The sequence below is a fragment of the Rhinolophus ferrumequinum genome, chromosome 20 (genome assembly GCF_004115265.2).
Source record: "Rhinolophus ferrumequinum isolate MPI-CBG mRhiFer1 chromosome 20, mRhiFer1_v1.p, whole genome shotgun sequence".
Classification (NCBI taxonomy): domain Eukaryota; kingdom Metazoa; phylum Chordata; class Mammalia; order Chiroptera; family Rhinolophidae; genus Rhinolophus; species Rhinolophus ferrumequinum.
Window position 1 is genome coordinate 7,542,330 of NC_046303.1, and position 15,093 is coordinate 7,557,422.

At 44.1% G+C, this 15,093-nt stretch overlaps 1 protein-coding gene across 6 annotated transcripts in view; it reads left to right on the forward strand.

Moving 5' to 3' along the window:
* ELMO1 (engulfment and cell motility 1) overlaps nucleotides 1-15,093 on the forward strand; it is a 479,853-nt gene that overhangs the window by 189,288 nt on the left and 275,472 nt on the right. The gene's annotated exons all lie outside the window — the stretch shown is intronic.

The window sequence follows — 15,093 nt, forward strand, 5'->3', positions numbered from 1 at the left end:
GATTTATGCAACATATATTTTCGTAAAAGTTTCGTCTTGCTATGAATGCTAATACACTGTCTTCTAGATTTTCTTTTTTTATTTTGCAAGTCAGAACACAGCTTGTCCTAAATATAATCTGTTTCATTCTGGCCTTTACCGCCGTCACGTTTCTATGTGACCTTGGGCTAATAAGCTCAAATTCTGCAGGTGTAAAATCGGGTTTCCATTTTAAACTCCATCATAAACAACAGAAGTGAGATTTGGGCTTTTGTAATTATAAATTGCCAGGCCTTATTTTATAATTGCAAATACTATTTCCTTGAACACACACACAGATATTAAATTTGTACACATGGATATCATGCTTTAGGTGTTATTTGGGGGAACTGGTCTTTGAAGGGAATTGTCTTTGAAAATATTTCCACGTCAGTTAACATGTACTGTTTTTCATTACTGAGTTTTTCATCATTTGGATATACTGCAGTTCATTTAACCAAGCTCTTTTGCTGAGTGTGTCAGTGTTTTGAAATTATTATTAAGTCTATTATTAACATCTCTGCTGCCTTTTTATGCATGTCCATGATAATGATATTAGGATTAATTTGTGGAACTGTCATTTCCATGGCATATATTTTTAAGGCTTTTGATATTACCAAATTGCTTTCCACAAGCATTGAGTGTTTTTCACTTGCAGTGGATCAGAGTGACTAAGTTTTTGAACCTCTCCAATAATGTTTCTTAAACAAAAAACACAAAGATCTAACAATCTAATGAGTAATTGTTTATATAGCGGTCATCTTAGCATGTCTTTTCTAATAAGAATACTTGTCAAACATTGTATGTAGCTGTGCAACGTGCTTTGCAGAGGTATTGTGACATCATTTTTATACCCCCATATCCTATATTTTGATTATGACATTCCATTTGATCTTTTAGTTGACTTTATTTTTTAAAAAAAGTTTTAGCAAACAGTGTCATGAGTGATGGGCCAGGTGTGAGTTCCCCATACTTGGCACGCATCCATGAGCCATCCAGGCGCGTGGGCGGCCCTGGCCCTGCCCTCATCTGTTTCCCAGGGATTTAGCCAAGGGGATGTGAATGGAGCTCACGTCCTACCCCACCTCCTGCTCCTTTCAGGTTTCACTTCTGTGTGTTGAGCGAGGCTTCTCCAAACGACCTGGGAAGACTTGCAAACTCACGCAGTCTCTTATGCTTAGATCATATCAAAATGCCCAGAGCACATGCTTTGAGAAATGCTCCCCATTCATTCCCATTGTCCTGACGGAGAGTCTGGTGTAGGGTGCGTCTGAGTCATTGCCTTTCATCTTCCTCCTTCAGCTACCACCTGGATTTCGGGTGCATTGGAACTGTGTAGGAAATGCAAAACTCTAGCTCTTGACACCTACGGTCCCCTCCCCCAGGACTCATTGTCTGTCTGCCCAGCAGTTGGATCCCAAAATGCACCGTGTCATTTCTGGCCATGTGTGTGAGGGCAATTGGGGGAAGAACACTTGGTGGGACTCAGAGTATTCCAGGTCTCCAAGAAGGGTATTCATACAGGGGTAGGAGGTATGGAGCTTGTCCCTGTTTACGTCCATGCTCTGGTCCTGTGTGAGCTCGCCCGCGTATTCCATGAAGCAAAGTCTGCGTGATTTTGCTCAGTGTAGCTCCATGTGTTGTAACATGTTTATTAGTTCCCCCCACAGTTTACTGGTAGAGTATAGTTGTCTTTATTTTCAGTGTCAGCTGAGTGTTCTGTTTCATGAGTACTTTAAGAAAAACAATGCATTTTTTAAAACTGAAAGTTAATTTGATGTGGTTTTGAGGTCTTTACCACTTATGTGGCCTCCTCTCTAAGGGCTTGAAAAGTCATTTTAGAAAAAGCAAAGACCTTGGACAGAGAATAACCAAGAGGGAGTGTTGGCTTCCCTTATGTTTTCATGTTCTTTTTTTAGTTTCAGTCCTAGTCCTTCCTCTGAAACTTCTCCCAGGCCATGCTTTTCCACCAGAGAGTTGAGAAATTGTGAAGATTAGTTAGTAATGATTCTTAATGCTACAAGTGATCCAACAGCTCTGACAAGTAGAGATTTCTGCTTTTGAATATCCTGGCAGCCAGAAATAGACAAGCCCCAAGTCAAGGGAAACGCGCGCTTACTGCGCCACCTAGAGGCCATCGTGCAAAGGCGCTGCAAGCCGGCCGTGTCCATCTCCATAGGGTCTGTCCACAGAAGCTCTAGACACAGTGAATGGTCCTGGTGCAGGACTCCCTCTGTACTTTCAAAAGACAAACAGTCTTACCTGTTAGCTCCCTCTGTACTTTCAAAAGACAAACAGTCTTACCTGTTAGCTCTTTCAGGATCAATTTGATATTTGGATAATCTTTGGGATCTCTTTGAAGAAAAAGTTTGATTCATAAGATGAAGATTACGTTTTCTCATTTCCCGTCTTCCTAGTAGGTAGTGCCCAAGAAGTGTGAAATGACACTTTTTTGAAGTTGAGTGGGCCTACAGTTTAATTCCATCTTTTCTACTAACAAGCCCTGGGCCAGGGGGCCAGTTAGTTAACCAATTTGAACATCGGTTCCCTCGCTTGTGAAACTGGGCAGGTATTCTTGTTTCAAAGTTGGTGGAAGGCCCTGCCTGGCATGGAGGGACGCACCCAGCAAATGGGACGTCCCTTCCTTGCTCTTCGGAGGGCCCATATCATGGAAATCATAGGCAGCTTTTAAGGATTTCCAAATAGAAGTGGCTGTTGCTCCAACAAGGCAGGAAGAACAGTTTGTTAAAGGATGATGAGCACAACACCTTTGAGAAGGCAGATGGGCCTCTCTCATTCCTTCTCAGCAGAGCGTCCGCACTGATCAGGGCTTTTTTTTTTTTTTCCTCATGAAGTAATTCGAAAATCTCAACCTAAAGTGGCTAGACGTTTGGTATGCATAGTCATAACACAGAAAAGCGCCTGCTTTTAAAACAAAGCTGCTTAATCTCCTATGATCTCTTAGTTAATGATTCTCTAGTTTCAACATGACTTTCGAGGTCCCCTGGTTGGAGGAGGGGGTTAGCGTTGTCTGGGATATTAATATTGTTTTTATTGGAACTCTAAGGAAGTGTGCATGTATTCTTCCAGGTGATAGAAGGCAGATTCTCAATTTTAGAATGACTTTGTTTTGAAAACAGAAGATGCCTATATACCAATTATACTCTGTTGGTTATAATGACCAAGAACTGTCCAAGATGGTTTTTATATTCCGTGAAGAGTTGTGTTCCCAAGTAGAGACCTTTCAGAATTTCTCTCTCTTGATGTTGAATTGATAGCTTGTCTGTTTGTGAATTTTGCCTTAGCCCTGTCTATTGGACAAACATGAAAAAGAAGATGTCTGTACAGGCATCACTCAGAGTTATGTGAGTTCAGTTCCAGATGACCGAAATAAAGCGAACATTGCAGCAAAGGGAGTCATGGGAATTTTTTTGGTTTCCCAGAGCATATAAATGTGTTGTTTACATTATATTGTTGTCTATTAAGTGTGTAATGGCATGATGTCTAAAAAATGCACATGTGTAATAGTATGATGTAAAAAAATGCTTAATTAAACAATACTCCATTGCTAAAATATGCTAATTATGCTCTGAGCCTTCAGCAAATCATAATAATCTTTTTGCTGGTGGAGGGTCTTCCCTTGACATTGATGGCTGCTGACTGATCAGGGTGGCGGTTGCTGAAGTTGGGGGTGGCTGTAGCAACTTTTCAAAATAAGACGACAGTGAAGTTTGCCACATTGAATGACTATTCCCTTTATGGACGATTTCTCTGTAGCATGTGATGCTCTTTGATAGCATTTACCCCAGAACTTCTTTCAAAATTGGAGTCAATCCTCTAGACCTCTGTCACTGCTTTATCTGAATATAATGTTTATGTAATATTCTAAATCCTTTGTTGTCATTTCAAAAACCTTCACAAGTGTCTTCACCAGGAGTAGATTTCATCCTAAGGAACCACTTTCTTTGCTCGGCATAAAAGGTACTCCTCATCCGTCAAAGTTTTATCATGAGATTGTAGCAATTCAGTCACATATTCAGGCTCCACTTCTAATTCTGGTTCTCATGCTGTTTCTACCACATCTGCCGTTACTTCCTCCACTAATGTCTTGAACCCTCCAAGTCATCCACGAGGGTGGGTAGCAACTTCTCCCAAACTATTTTGACCTCTTCCCACGAATCACAAATATTCTTAATGGCATCTAGAACGGTGAATCCTTTCTAGAAGGTTTCCAATTTACTTTGCCCAGATCCATCAGAGGAATCACTATCTATGACAGCTGTAGCCTTACAAAATGTATTTCTTAAATAGTAAGACTTGCAAAGTTGAAATTACTATTCAATCTATGGGCTATAGAATGGATGTTATCTTAGCAGGCATGAGAACATTGATCTTGTGGTACATTGCCATCAGAGTCTTGGGTGATTGGGTACATCGTCAATAGTGGTAATATTTTGAAATGAATCCTTTCTCTCTGAGCAGCAGATCTCAACAGTGGGCTTAAAATATTCGATCCACCATGTTGTAAAAGAGATGTGCTGTCATCGAGGCTTTGCTGTTCCATCTGCAGATCACAGACAGAGTAGGCTTAGCATAATCCGTAAGGGCCCTAGGATTTTCAAAATGGTACATGAGCACTGGCTTCAAGTTAATGTCAGCAGCTGTATTAGCCTCTAACAAGGGAGTCAGCCTGTCCCTTGAAGCTTGGAAGCCAGGTATTGACTTCTCCTCTCTAGCTGTGGGAGCCCCAGGTGGCATCTTCTTCCAATAGAAGGCTATTTCGTCTACATTGCAAATCTGTTGTTGAGTGTAGCCACCTTCATTAATTATCTTAGCTAGGGCTTCTGGATAAATTGCTGCAGCTTCTACCTCAGCACTTGCTGCTTCACCTTGCACTTTTGTGTCAGTTTATTTCCTTAAACCTCATGAACCAAGCTCTGCTAGCTTCTAACTTTTCTTCTTCAGCTTCCTCACCTTTCAGCATTCATAGAGTTGAAGAGATTTAGGGCGTTGCTTTGGATTCAGCTTTACCTTAAAGGAATGTTGTGGCTGATTTGAGCTTCTATCCAGACTACTAAAATTTTCACCATATCAGCAATAGGGCAGTTTTGCTTTCTTATCATTCATGGGTTCACTGGAGTATTACTTTCAATTTCTTTCAAGAACTTTTCCTTTACATTCACAACTTGGCCAACTGTTTGTACAAGAGGTCTAGAGTTTAGGCTTTCTCAGCTTTTGACATGCCTTTCTCACGGAGCTTCATCATTTCTAGCTTTTGACTTAAAGTGAGAGACATGTGACTCTCTTCCTTTTCCTCAAACACTTAGGGGCCATTGTAGGATTATTAATTGGCCTGATTTCAATATTGTTGTGTCTCAGGGAACAGGGAGGCTGGAGGAGAGGGAGGGAGATGGGAACAGCTCATAGGTGGAGCATTCAGAACACATACATTTGTCAATTAAATTCACCGTTATATATGGGTGTGGTTCATGATACCCCCAAATAATTACAATAGTAACATCGAAGATCACTGATCACCATAACAAATACAATAATAATGAAAATTACCAAATGTGACAGAGAGGAAGTGGGGAATGACATTGGTAGCCTTACTTTACGCTTTAATTTGTGAAAAACACAATATCTGAGAAGTACAATAAAATGCGGGATGTCTGTAGTTCATTTTCTGATCCATCTTCAACCAAGGTAGATGTTAAAATTGGGCAAGTTTTGTGTTTTTTGTCCCCCCTAATTCCCTTTTGTTTGTTTGTTTCTTTAGCTTGCATGGGGCCAAAATAAACTCTTTTTTAATAGAATCTATTTCTGAACAATGTAATGTGCTTTAACATAAAAAGTTTTGGTAATCATCTCTTTTAACATTTTCAGATTGTCTTAAAAAAGTGAGTAAATTGTGAAGGTGGAAAAAAGTAATGGGAGAAATATTATTTTAGAATTAAGACTCTCTTTTAAAATGTAGGTTTTATTGTATTCGGGTATGGTGAGTCCAACGCCTCTCCTGGAGACGGTTGCTATTGAAAACATCGTTTGTTACTCACAGTGCCTAAGAGCATGTCACACCCCACAGGGACACATGGGGAAGCACCAGTGTTGGCAGAAGGAGCAAGGGGACAAGATGGGCAAAAGCCTTTGTTGTGATTTCCGTGGAAAGGCAGTGTAAGCAGGTTTAGGATTGGCTGGCTGGGATAATTTCACTAGGCTCCAGAGCATAGAGGCTATCCCTAGTTGTGGTACCTGGCCCTGTGCTGAGTAGGCAGGGGGATAGTGGCTCAGAGTGCAAAAGCCTGATACAGGAGAAGATTGAGGCGTGGCATTTGGATTGGTTGGTTTGCATATGACAGGTACTCTTTCTATCTCTGAGGAATTAGCTAACCCCGAGAAGGTCAGTCCGTCTAAAGTGGGCAAGGATCCAAGTTATCAAGGCAAAAGAAAAGGTAAAACAAAAAATGAGTAATATGGATTCATGTTCAGATTTTTAGAAGCTTTTTCTACCTTCTTGGGTGAAAGAAGATAATTATGCCTAGTCACGCAAGTGTACTTATGCATAATTACAGATGCAGTGCTTGGTGTTGTTTTCATATATTTTTTCTCAAATACAGATGGCAGGGAATGAAGCGAGATGCCTATTTGTATACCTCTTCCTCCATCTCTGTCCCTGTCTCTGTTTTCATACCTCACAAGGAAGCATCCTAGTCTAAATGCCACTAGAATTCAACAATGACTGTGAGTGTGTGACGTGGAGATTAAGCTTGGGCCCTGGATTCAAGGTGCCCAGAGTTGATTTCTCACCCTCCCACTCACAGGCTGAGTGACAGGCAAGTTACTTGACATTTTCATACCTCAGTTTTCTTATCTTTAAAATGGGGCGTGATACTATCTCTATAGGTGTGAGGTGTGGATTCAATTTGAAGATACTTATCAATCATACAGCACAGTGCCTGGCACATTGTAAGCAGACTATGAATTTCGATGCGACTGTGATGACATGACAGTTACTATTAATGTTACTGTTGGAACGTCACCCAGTGCCCCACGGCATTAAGACCCACAGTGATGAGGAAATTTGAGAGTTGTAAATTGTCCCAGGAGGACAGGGAGAAAACACACGGTTCCAAGCAACAGTTAAAGATGAAAGAACATCGTATGCTTGGGAATCTGCAAATGATTTGTCCTGGCCAGTGTTTATGAGCAGAGAGAAGTAGAGTTGGCTTTGCAAGTGAGGGACAAGTTATAGAGACTGTTAAATTCAGAAGAGTTTGAAATACAGTCAATCCTCATTCTTCATGGAATCCGTGTTTGCAAATTCACTTATTCACTAAAATGCATTGGGTAGCCCCGAAATCCATTATCATGGTGCTTTCAGAGTCATTTGCACACACACACAGAGTGACAAAAAATTTGAGTGGCCCGACAGGCACATGAGGTCAAACAAGACGGCACTCTGCCTTCTTGTTTCAGCTGTCGTATCATAAACAAGTGTCCTTCTCACAGTCTGGCCAGGGCCACACTTTTTGAAAATGTGTGCTTTGTGTTTGTGGTTTTGCTGTTTAAAATGGTCCCCTAGGATAGTGCTGATCTGGCCCATGTTCTGCGTGTGCCAGGCTGTGATGTGCCCTATGGAGAGAATATGTGTGTTAGAGAGAAACTTAGTTCAGGCATCAGTTATAGTGCTGTTGCTGTGAGTCCGATGTTAATGAATCCGCAGTATATGCTAACACGTTGTGTATTTAGAAACCCATGTAAAAAAGGTTATGAATTGATTGGTGGACAAAAATCTTATAACCGGAGGTTCAAAGGACCCTAACCCTGTTCAGTGTTTGTTAATTCAGGGTTTGGGATGACTTCATAGAACATGATTACAGGACATGTGGAGAATCGAGTGGCTTTAAGTGTCTGGAGAGCTTTCAGGCAGGGGTAAGCCACAGAGAGAATCCCAGGCTGTCCAAGGCTCAGCAATCTCCTAGCCACCTGTCCTGTATGTGATAAGTGGGCAAGAGAAAGTCACCCTGTCTTAACACAGAAATGCAGGAAAGAATGTGCTGGAAATGGGAAATCTAAGTGAATATTGACTGTAGAAGCAATAACATATTTAAAAATATACATAATTAAATCATGTGACAGCAGTGACGTGGAGGGCACAGGAGTGATAAAAATGGAGTCAAAGGGAACCAGCATTGCTGGAATGTGGTACAAAGCTGTCTGGGGAAGTGTGAGCTGCTTCTTGATATGTGTTTCTCAGGTAAGTAAAATTCTTTTACAACCATTTCTCAAGTTTCTTTTTTTTCTTTACGTAACCACATCTGGAGTTATCTGCTCAGTGGTATTGTTCAGACTTCTTCTGTCTTGATGGTAGGGGGTACCTGAGCCTCTTGGACATTTTTTTCCTTTTATCTCTGTCTTTCTCTTCCTTACTCCAACAAATAGCCAGGGCATTCTGAAAGGGAAAGCAGCCAAAGGAGTACTCCAGGAGGTTCTAGCAAAACCTTGCAGGCAGTTGTGGTGTTCCCTTCCTTGACTGGCAGGCGAGCGTCCTGTCTTTCAGAGGGTTCCTTCCAAACAGTTTCAGAGAAGAGCACCAAGGTCCTGTCCTGACACATCCAGGGTGGGCTCTGGTATCTTTCTTGGCTGTTTTGGGCTCAGTCATGCAGAGCAGGGCATGCATGGTTGTCCTGTTTGGTTTTAAGTGTGGAGACCATGACTTGGTTGAAGTTATTACTGCACATGTAGAAAGGGAAGATCAGCTTTGGAAGGCTCCCTGGCAGAACCCAGAAAGACCAGAGGTCGGGTTTTATTCCCCACCATTCACCTGAGCGGAGAATTCCCTAGGACAACGACAGCCCCTGCATGGTCAGCTCTGCACGCGGGTGTCTGAGGCCTGGTCAGGCGCTTTTAGCATCATCTCACTTCCTAGTGAAAGGGCGACACCCCGAAGTTCCACACAGAATACTTGCATGCCTTTTCTTCCCTGATCTTGCTTTGCTGTCTGGCTGGAGTGGGAAAGGACAGTCAAAATCAGAGCAGAGTGGCACATAGGGGCCGCCGAAGGCGCGCGCTCGGCCCCTGCCTGAGAGGAGCATGGGCCCCGCCTTCCACGTCCTGTCTCTTACATCAGTCAGGTCTGTGATTTTCCGTGTGTGACATGCTGTTTTCCTTCCCCTGCCCTTGCAGGGGAGGGAGCCCGGAGGAGACCTGTGAGGTCCGGGACAATATCATCTTAGATTCAGCCCACAAAGACCCGGCACTTAACCTGCTGCGGACGCCACTGGAAGCAGGTGAAAAGCACACCTATTTTTACTCTCCGACAAGGGACACATGAATAATTGTACTTTTAAAATGTTTTGATTTTTTTTAAAGGACATATTCTGAAGGGAAGCTTTTAAAAACAAATGATCGATGACTCATCTTCGTGACAATATTTGAGCTTTGTTCTCCTCTTGTATTTGTTACTGTAATTGCATTAACTTGAGGTAAAAAAATTTCTCAGGGATAACTATTGGAAAGCCAGGCTTCTCAGCTCCCTGTTTCCCCCACGCCTTTCCTGTTCGTTTCCCCTGGGAAAGGAAATTTAGAACTGATTTTTTTCTGGTCACCAGGGGGCGCTCCTAGCCAAGGCATGTACTTGGTTTTATAAAGAGCAGCGCCCATGTGCTTGACAGGGTGGAGTACTTAGTGGGGTAATTTTTTTAAAAAGCCTCAGTTGAAATCTTCCGCTTTCCAGTTTTAGCTTAAAACCCACAACAATGATGGCCCCTTTAAAACATGACTGTGGCAGAAAGAGGCAACTGATTAAACAGTGTTATTTATTAATCTCTTAGAGTATTCTGCATACTTTCTTGGCGTCCTTTCTTTGTACCTGGTACTGTGGAGCCACAGGGCACCACCCAACAGGTTCAAAGATGACGCACAGGAGATGTGGGCTTTGAAACATGTAAACAAGTCAATTTTATATCAGCCTAACAGCATAGCTTTGCAGAGCACAGCCTCTGGGGCCAGAATGCCTGGTTTTGCATCCCAGCTCCAGTGCCCATCAGCTGTGTGGCCTTGGAAAATCTCCCTAACCTTTCAATATGCTTCAGCATCTTCGTTAGTAAGATGGGTATAGTGATAGTTCCTACCTACGCTTGCTATGGAGATTAATGAGTTAATAGATGTCAAGTTCATAGAAACATACCTGGCACTGGAAAAATTTTAATAAGCTAACTATCGATATTACCATTTGGATCTGACAGTTATAATGAGTCTGGGGTCTGCATTTCCGCCCCTCCCACCCCCCACCCCCCCGGATGACTGGGACCAGTCTCCATTTGACCATCAAATCAGAGATTTGAAATACGTAGCTTCAAAAGCATTGCTAATCCTGAGGGGTGACACGTCCCAAAGTCCATGAATTCTAGAGAATTCTAGAGGGCTTAGGAGTGCTTAGCAGGGCAGGAATTTTATACCCCTCAAAGAATGTCTTTAATGAAGTGGTGGTTCTTTTTCCTGTGTCTGTTTGCTGCTCGGGAGCTAGCATGCAGGCCCGTCATTAAGTAAGGCCTTATGGATCCAGTCTGTCGTAGGCCTCTGCTCTTGTGAGAATTTTCAAAAGGCGGGGAGGGCTCAAACCCACAATATAAATCAGAGAAATCTTGCTGTCCACAACAGAAAGCACTTTTCCGTTGGCTGACTCCATCCAGGATAACCCTTTAGAGTGCCTCGGGCGTAGGACAGACAGTGCCAGAAGAGTGATCAAGTTATGGGGTCCTGATACCTATGATGAGTTGGAAACATCCAGCACCTCGTCCTGTTACGCTTTCCTGTCATTGCCTGGCCTTGCGAGTCTGCCCCTGGCAGGATCGTCCCTGAGAACCATGCTGGCTCTTCTGGGGTGCAGGCAGGGGGGTGAGGAAGTAGCCAGTTCAGAGACTCATGATGCAGTCGCCTGCTTGCTGTTGACAGCCACCAAACAGCCCCGCATGAAGCTAGCGTGCCTTCTATTTTCGTCCTCTTTCTTGAGACGTTTTTCTTTTCCTTTTTTCCAAATGGTCACCATTTGGCAATGCGTCTCAAAATTCTGAATTTGGTGTGAAGTGACCTCGGGAGAGGAGGTGCCAGCATGACATCCGGACCTGTTTCATGTCTGGGAGGAAGTAGTTCATCCATCGGGAGCTGGCTTCATGGCGTGGGATTCTAATTCTGGGGATGGCATTTTGTATGTGTAGGAAGACTGTCAAAACCTTTCCAAAGGGAAGGGACAGGAACCAACTTGAGAATGACGTGGTTATATAAGAACTGTCCCAATGGAGGCATCTTGGCACACTTCCTGTACTTGTTCATTTTGAAGAGGAGAGAAAGGGGAGCAGGAGGAATTCTCCATGAACTTGTGCAAACCTACAAACTTTCCAGTGAGAAATGACGCACGCCCCTGAGATGGTTCTGGAGGCAACCTAGTTAAATGGGTGTGGGTATTTATTAACCCTTTGCTTTCCTATTATGCTTGCACCTCCCCTTTAAATGTTTACCAAACGGATTAGCCTGCTGAGAATATATAATTTTCAGGTGGCCCATTGGGCTTTCCATTGATTTTATATCCATAACAAAATAGCCGCTGCCGTAACCTCTACCAGCAACAGTATATTGGGTGTTTCTCGGGACCAGGAGCAAATGGCTCACATGTAGTATCTCATTTTGTATCTACAAGGCACGAGGTACAGCTACTGTTATTCCTCTTTGAGAGATAAAATCACCTTTAATAAATGAAAAACCTGCCCAAGGGGACTGCCTTATTTTGGCAAGACAAGGAAACACCTGCAGACTTAATGTCGCTTCTTGAGTTATTTAGCCAGAGGTACAGACAACAGTGGAAGCAAGACGGTGAAATGGATGACTGTGGCACAGCTTGGCATCTCTTTCTGGCCTCCCGATGCCCTGTGGGGGTGTGCAAAGCCGGGACACTCTCCGCTCCTATAGAGTCCTGCCAGGATTGAGAAACTCCAAAGGCTGTCTCCACAGGGCCTTTTCATTCTCAGGATGTTACTTAGCTCCATTATGGAGACCACACACCAACCATCCATTAGCGTCTCCTTAAGAGAACAGGTGCAGACCATTGACGTCGCAGGTTCTCAAACCCAGGAGGGACAAGGCCACACCTTGTCCCAGGGTAGAAAGCAGAGTCCTGCTTGCTGGTTTGTGAAAGAAGCCCTGCTTCCAGTTTTCCGGAGCCCTGGAAAGCCTTCCCAAGTACTCAGGGCCAGCAAGGGGCACGCCAGCATCTGGCACCATTTCTGCCGGACTCCAGTCTCCCACTCAGCCTCTAGGCTGCACTGTGTTGCTCCTGAAGGAAAAATGGAACCGCTTATTTAACCTCCACCTGCTGTCTCCATGTTGTCCAGTGATTTGAATTTCGTTGATTTTGTTTCTGCGTTTCCTTTGCCCCTTGCCTCTTCCTCCCCCTGATGTGGAGCCCCTTCCCCTCAGAAATGCCCTCTCTTTACCACACTGATGTTCTCCTCGTTCCACAGCTAAAACAAAGTAATAAAGGAAAGGGAAGCAAGTGCTTTGATGATCGAGCTCCCACATGCCTCTTCCTTACTCCCTGGAAATCCAGAAATTGTCCTTGATTCTCTGCCTTCCGTCGTTCACGAAGCCTGATGTTAGCAATTGGATTTTGCTTCTCTCGACCACCCAGCCCTGTAATATATTTATCTGCGATGTAATCCTATACGGTCCTTCTTAGCTCTCTGGAAGGACTTTCCCACATTCCCACTGCAGCCATTCCTTATCACTCATGAGCATTTGGGGAAAGGGGACAGGCTGGAGAATGGGGAACAGGAAGACGGAGAAACATGTGGTTTGGCTGCTGGTCTGGAGGGACCCGCCACAGAGGACGTTTGGGGCCAGGTCTCTTAGGAAAAGAGCCCTGCCAGTCCTTGCAGGTAGGAAAGCTATGGCAGGAGGCACAATCCTCCCTAATTTTGGAGGACCCTGCAAAATCAAGCAACTGCTGCACATGGAAGGGAGTGCCGTCTCCAGCTGGGGGCAGGCTGAGGCATGGGAGAGAGGGTTCGCTGTGATTTCTGTTGTCTGGTCTGGGTGATTCACTGGATGGTGGGACCCCACTGGTCACCTACAGAGTACCTTGGTAATAACAGATCAGACAAAGGAATAGGGCCATGTTGGAATTTAATCTAGAACAAAAATAAGAGACTAATGAATTGATACATTTTTCCATGCAGCCGTATTCATGAGTCAGTATTTATGCCTATTCATAAATACTAATTATATTTAAGGCCCTGTGTGAATAAACCTCTAGTCACAAAATGAACCAGGCAGAAGCCAAGATGTTTGTGGAACTGGCTGTTCGTGAGCTCCCTGTCCCTCTGGGCCTCTGTGCATGCTGTTCCCTCTGCTTGTCCTCTCTTCCCTGCTTTCCCTCTTCTACCCTTCTGCAGTTCTCAGCCCAGCCGTTACTTCTGGTGGGATGTATTATATTCTTAGACTGAAAAAGGTTATTCAGCTGGAAGCTTCTCCAGCTGCAGGCTCTTCTGTTTCAGCCCTTGTCGCCGTCATTGGTGTCACTTGCTTACTAGCTTGATGTCCCCTCAGAGGGAGAGGACCCGTCTGTTCTGCCACCATTGCATCCCTCAGACCCAACACGGTTCCTAGCATTTGATGGCCATATGGTAAGTGTGTGTTAAATGAATGAATCAATTAACAGTTCTATCATTCAAGAAGGGATACGTGTGTGTGTGTGTGTGTGTGTGTGTGTGTGTGTGTCTAATACCAGGTGGAAGTTGAAAGTGCCCTGAAAGTCCAAAAAGAAATACAAAGAATTTGTTTGAAATTAAGTGGAGGGGACCTTGGGGATGAGCACGGAAGAACTGGGAGTGTTTGGATTAGAGGAGAAGCAAGGGACCAGCGTGAATTAGCTGTGAAGGGGGAGAATGCCCATGGGTGACAAGTCGGGAGTGGAAAGCTGAAGAATGTGAAGAAAATGTTCCTTTGGTGGCAATCCGTGGAAGACTAGGGTGCCTGGATGACAGTTGTCATGTTCTTATTCGGAGGTTACGTGATCATTCTGTCACTTTGGTGGCAGTATAATTAAGATGACCTTTTGGTGTGTATTCTTTCAACCTTTTTTCTCTGCAGACGTGGGGATGTGGCAGGATTTGTAATGGAGGCAGTGCTGTTACAGAAGTTGAATACCCAAGCTGGGTTCTTCTCAGGAGTGTATGTGTAGTCATTCATATGTTTACTTGTGTGCATGTAGTGTGTACGTGCATATGAGTGTACACATGTGTGTACATATGTGTGTTCATTGATGATAGAAAATACGATGGCCTGTAAGCCAGGAACTCTCCCAATTTGTTTGTAAGTGCTTAGAAACAAAACTGGTGCTCTTCCCACAAAAAGCCACCTGCGTAGTCCTATTTTTAACATCTCCTAGTGACTCAACACTGTTTATATAGTACTGCCCTATTTTAAGTGCTGGGTGTGAGTACACTGCAGAAGACTGCTGGTTACCAACGGGGCTCTCCCTCTAGCCCCTGGTCCTGCAGGGAGCCACCCTGAGTGGTGGCCTGTGGCTCTGTCATCTTCTGCCAGCCCCAAGCTTGGCAGAGCACATCCTTACCCGGAGCTATTGAGTGCTCTATTCTTCCTGCCTTCCACGGTTGCTGCAATAACAGTTTTGTGTTTTAAATCAGTTTGTATGTCAGGAAAAATCACCTCGACCTTAAAGGAGGTTTCTGTGAAAATGTCAGCCTGGCAGAAGTGCAGGGAGCGAGGACCTTGGTTGAAGAAGCATCACTTTGTGGGTTGTTCAGTGTAACCCTGGCTGGTCCAGGGGCTTGGAGTTTGCTCCGGCTCCCGAGTCTGACTCCCCACGTGCCTCCTTTCCCTTCCTCGGGGAGAAACACAGGGGAAGGTGGTAAAGGCCCTCGTGAAAGCCTCGGCAGGTTCAACCAGATAGTACAAATAGGGTCGAATTCTTCACAACCCTCAGAAAAGTACGCCCATCCTCCCAGATCTGAGAACACATCTGCAGTGTTTGGGTTTGTTTTTTGAACTTTTATGCCA